The sequence below is a fragment of the Rana temporaria genome, chromosome 5, assembly GCF_905171775.1.
Source record: "Rana temporaria chromosome 5, aRanTem1.1, whole genome shotgun sequence".
NCBI lineage: Eukaryota > Metazoa > Chordata > Amphibia > Anura > Ranidae > Rana > Rana temporaria.
Window position 1 is genome coordinate 424,253,776 of NC_053493.1, and position 6,000 is coordinate 424,259,775.

Below are 6,000 nucleotides of genomic sequence, written 5' to 3' on the forward strand. Positions count from 1 at the left end.
TCAGTAATATTCTGTAAATGTCGGAACACCTCTGTTTTTTTATTGGAAGGAATCTGCTCCTGAGGAAGTCCATTATTCCCCATTCACACAGCTCTTACTGTGAAGAACCCTTCCTGTAAGAAAAAATATCCTTCCTGATCCCCAGAGATGATTGTTTCATTACGGGATAAGAAATTTATAACGTTACTTCTGAGGAATAATCTGTAAAAGTGAGAACATCTCTAGTCTACAAGCCGCTCCTGAGGAAGTCCGTTCCACATTCCTACAGCTCTTACTGTGAAGAACCCTTCCCGATCCCCAGAGATGATTGTTTCATTCCGGGATAAGCCATGTATAACGTCACTTCTGAGGAATAATAATATCCGGTTCTACTCTGTAAAAGTGAGAACATCTCTGGTGTAAAAGACGCTCCTGAGGAAGTCCATTATTCCCCATTCACACAGCTCTTACTGTGAAGAACCCTTTCTGTAAAAAAATATCCTTCCTGATCCCCAGAGATGATTGTTTCATTCCGGGATCGGCAATATATAGGAATTATCTACAGCGGGTTCTGTTCTGTAAATGTGGGAACACCTTCCGTTTACAAGCCGCTCCTGAGGAAGTCCATTATTCCACATTCTCACAGCTCTTACTGTGAAGAACCCTTCCTGTAAGAAAAAAAAATCCTTTCGGATCCGATCCCCATTGACGATTGGATCATCCCGGGATCAATAATATATAATGTTACTTCTGAGGAAAAATAATAGCTGGTTATATTCTGTGAATGTGAGAAAATCTCTGGTGTAAAATGCTCCTGAGGAAGTCCGTTCCACATTCCTACAGCTCTTACTGGGAAGAACCCTTTCTGTAAAAAATATCCTTCCTGATCCCCAGAGATGATTGTTTCATTCCGGGATCGGCAATATATAGGAATTATTTATAGCGGGTTCTGTTCTGTAAATGTGGGAACACCTTCCCGTCTACAAGCCGCTCCTGAGGAAGTCCGTTCCACATTCCTACAACTCTTACTGTGAAGAACCCTTTCTGTAAACAACCTTTCCTGATCCCCAGAGACGATTAGATCATTCCGGGAATCAACGATATACAACGTTATTTCTGAGGAGTGTCAATAATCAGTAATATTCTGCAAATGTCGGAACGCCTCTGTTTTTTTATTGGAAGGAATCTGCTCCTGAGGAAGTCCATTATTTCCCATTCTCACAGCTCTTACTGTGAAGAACCCTTTCTGTAAGAAAAAAAAATTCTTTCTGATCCGATCCCCATTGACGACTGAATCATCCCGGGATCAATAATATATAATGTTACTTCTGAGGAATAACAATAGCTGGTTGTATTCTGTAAAAGTGAGAACATCTCTGGTGTAAAAGCCGCTCCTGAGGAAGTCCGTTTCACATTCTTACAGCTCTTACTGTGAAGAACCCTTTCTGTAAAAAATATCCTTTTCTGATCCCCAGAGATGATTGTTTCATTCCGGGATCGGCAATTTATAACGTTACTTCTGAGGAATAATAATATCCGGTTCTACTCTGTAAAAGTGAGAACATCTCCGGTGTAAAAGCCGATCCTGAGGAAGTCCATTATTCCCCATTCCTACAGCTCTTACTGTGAAGAACCCTTCCTGTAAGAAAAAAAAATCCTTTCGGATCCGATCCCCATTGATGATTGGATCATCCCGGGATCAATAATATATAATGTTTCTTCTGAGGAATAACAATAGCTGGTTATATTTTGTGAATGTGAGAACATCTCCGGTGTAAAAGCCGCTCCTGAGGAAGTCCGTTCCACATTCCTACAGCTCTTACTGTGAAGAACCCTTCCTGATCCCCAGAGATGATTGTTTCATTCCGGGATCGGCAATATATAGGAATTATCTATAGCGGGTTCTGTTCTGTAAATGTGGGAACACCTTCCGTCTACAAGCCGCTCCTGAGGAAGTCCAATATTCCCCATTCTCACAGCTCTTACTGTGAAGAACCCTTTCTGTAAACAATCTTTCTTGATCCCCAGAGACAATTGGATCATTCCGGGAATCAACGATATACAACGTTATTTCTGAGGAGTATTAATAATCAGTAATATTCTGTAAATGTCGGAACGTCTCTGTTTTTTAATTGGAAGGAATCCGCTCCTGAGGAAGTCCATTATTCCTCATTCTCACAGCTCTTACTGTGAAGAACCCTTCCTGTAAGAAAAAAAAATCCTTTCTGATCCGATCCCCAAAGCTGGTTGTATTCTGTAAAAGTGAGAACATCTCCAGTCTACAAGCCGCTCCTGAGGAAGTCCATTCCACATTCCTACAGCTCTTACTGTAAAGAACCCTTCCTGTAAAAAATATCCTTCCTGATCCCCAGAGATGATTGTTTCATTCCGGGATCGGCAATACATAGGAATTATTTATAGCGGGTTCTGTTCTGTAAATGTGGGAACACCTTCCGTCTACAAGCCGCTCCTGAGGAAGTCCGTTCCACATTCCTACAGCTCTTACTGTGAAGAACCCTTTCTGTAAACAATCTTTCCTGATCCCCAGAGACAATTGGATCATTCCGGGAATCAACGATATACAACGTTATTTCTGAGGAGTGTCAATAATCAGTAATATTCTGTAAATGTCGGAACGCCTCTGTTTTTTTTATTGGAAGGAATCTGCCCCTGAGGAAGTCCATTATTTCCCCATTCTCACAGCTCTTACTGTGAAGAACCCTTCCTGTAAGAAAAAAAAATTCCTTTCTGATCCGATTCCCATTGATGATTGGATCATCCCGGGATCAATAATATATAATATCTACAAGCCGCTCCTGAGGAAGTCCGTTCCACATTCCTACAGCTCTTACTGTAAAGAACCCTTCCTGAACCCCAGAGATGATTGTTTCATTCCGGGATCAGCAATTTATAAGATCACTTCTGAGGAATAATAATATCCGGTTCTAACATCTCTGGTGTAAAAGCCGATCCTGAGGAAGTCCGTTCCACATTCCTACAGCTCTTACTGGGAAGAACCCTTCCTGTAAGAAAAAAAATTCCTTTCTGATCCGATCCCCATTAATGATTGGATAATCCCGGGATCAATAATATATAATGTTACTTCTGAGGAAAAAAAATAGCTGGTTGTATTCTGTAAAAGTGAGAACATCTCCAGTCTACAAGCTGCTCCTGAGGAAGTCCGTTCCACATTCCTACAGCTCTTACTGTGAAGAACCCTTCCTTTCTGATCCGATCCCCATTGATGATTGGATCATCCCGGGATCAATAATTTAAAATGTTACTTCTGAGGAATAATAATAGCTGGTTGTATTCTGTGAATGTGAGAACATCTCTGGTGTAAAAGCCGCTCCTGAGGAAGTCCGTTCCACATTCTTACAGCTCTAACTGTGAAGAACCCTTTCTGTAAACAATCTTTCCTGATCCCCAGAGACGATTGTTTCATCCCGGGAATCAACGATATACAACGTTATTTCTGAGGAGTATTAATAATCAGTAATATTCTGTAAATGTCAGAACGCCTCTGTTTTTTTATTGGAAGGAATCTGCTGCAAGCCGCTCCTGAGGAAGTCCATCATTTTCCATTCTCACAGCTCTTACTGTGAAAAACCCTTCCTGTAAGAAAAAAAATTCCTTTCTGATCCGATCCCCATTGACGATTGGATCATCCCGGGATCAATAATATATAATGTTACTTAAAAGCCGCTCCTGAGGAAGTCCGTTCCACATTCCTACAGCTCTTACTGTAAAGAACCCTTTCTGTAAACAATCTTTCCTGATCCCCAGAGACGATTGGATCATTCCGGGATCGGCAATATATAGGAATTATCTATAGCGGGTTCTGTTCTGTAAATGTGGGAACACCTTCCGTCTACAAGCCGCTCCTGAGGAAGTCCGTTCCACATTCTTACAGCTCTTACTGTGAAGAACCCTTCCTGTAAGAAAAAAAATTCCTTTCTGATCCGATCCCCATTGACGATTGGATCATCCCGGGATCAATAATAATATAATGTTACTTCTGAGGAATAACAATAGCTGGTTATATTCTGTGAATGTAAGAACATTTCCGGTCTACAAGCCGCTCCTGAGGAAGTCCCTTTCCACATTCCTACAGCTCTTACTGGGAAGAACCCTTTCTGTAAAAAAATATCCTTCCTGATCCCCAGAGATGATTGTTTCATTCCGGAATAAGAAATTTATAACGTCACTTCTGAGGAATAATCTGTAAAAGTGAGAACATCTCCAGTCTAGAAGCCGCTCCTGAGGAAGTCCGTTCCACATTCCTACAGCTCTTACTGGGAAGAACCCTTTCTGTAAACAATCTTTCCTGATCCCCAGAGACGATTGGAGCATCCCGGGATCAATAATATATAATGTTACTTCTGAGGAAAAATAATATCCGGTTATATTCTGTGAATGTGAGAACATCTCTGGTGTAAAAGCCGCTCCTGAGGAAGTCCATTCCACATTCTTACAGCTCTTACTGGGAAGAACCCTTTCTGTAAAAAAAAATCCTTCCTGATCCCCAGAGATGATTGTTTCATTCCGGGATCTGCAATATATAGGAATTATTTATAGCGGGTTCTGTTCTGTAAATGTGGGAACACCTTCCGTCTACAAGCCGCTCCTGAGGAAGTCCGTTCCACATTCTTACAGCTCTAACTGTGAAGAACCCTTTCTGTAAACAATCTTTCCTGATCCCCAGAGACAATTGGATCATTCAGGGATCAACAATATATAGGAATTATTTATAGCGGGTTCTGTTCTGTCTACAAGCCGCTCCTGAGGAAGTCCGTTCCACATTCTTACAGCTCTAACTGTGAAGAACCCTTTCTGTAAAAAAATATCCTTCCTGATCCCCAGAGATGATTGTTTCATTCCGGGATAAGCAATTTATAACGTCACTTCTGAGGAATAATCTGTAAAAGTGAGAACCTCTCTGGTGTAAAAGCCGCTCCTGAGGAAGTCCGTTCCACATTCCTACAGCTCTTACTGGGAAGAACCCTTTCTGTAAACAATATTTCCTGATCCCCAGAGACGATTGTTTCATCCCGGGATCTGCAATATATAGGAATTATTTATAGCGGGGTTCTGTTCTGGAAATGTGGGAACACCTTCCGTCTACAAGCCGCTCCTGAGGAAGTCTGTTCCCTATTCTCGCAGCTCTTACTGTGAAGAACCCTTTCTGTGAAGGAAAAAAAATCCCCAGCCTGGCCCCGCCCCCTTTCATTAGCTGGGGGTGGTCTTTATGCACAGCCTGCCTAGGAACGCACGCTCTTCCAGACTCACCCCCCCCACCCATCAATGCATGATATTTGCATAACTCCTCCCACTGAGGGCTGAGAGCTATTGAGAGGAGTACAGAGGCTTTCAGGGTGCGCTGAACCCTGCTGGCCCCTCCCACCAGCCATGATCTGCCTGCATTGCATAGAGAAGCACAGAGACCCAGTGATGACATCACAGATTCTATAATTAGGTCTGTAATGGAAATGGGGAGTTTTTTTTTACATTTTTATGTTGGTGAGGGGGGAGGGGAAAGCAAAATAGAAGCAGATGAAACCTTAAGACTTAAGGTGGTATTTGGGGGCATTTAAGGCGGCGATGGGTCCTCTGTGTCTTCTGAGGAGCTCCGGAGCTCTGCAGAGGAGAAATCCATCGCTGAGCTCTGCAGAGGAGAAATCCATCGCTGAGCTCTGCAGAGGAAAAATCCATCGCTGAGCTCTGCAGAGGAAAAATCCATCGCTGAGCTCTGCAGAGGAAAAATCCATCGCTGAGCTCTGCAGAGGAGAAGTCCATCGCTGGGCTCTGCAGAGGAGAAATCCATCGCTGGGCTCTGCAGAGGAAAAATCCATCGCTGAGCTCTGCAGAGGAGAAGTCCATCGCTGGGCTCTGCAGAGGAGAAATCCATCGCTGGGCTCTGCAGAGGAGAAATCCATCGCTGGGCTCTGAAACGTTCCGGCTGATGTTCCGCCATTTTCCATGGAGGGGGGCGGGGAGGAAACTCTGATTCGTCTTTTCTGG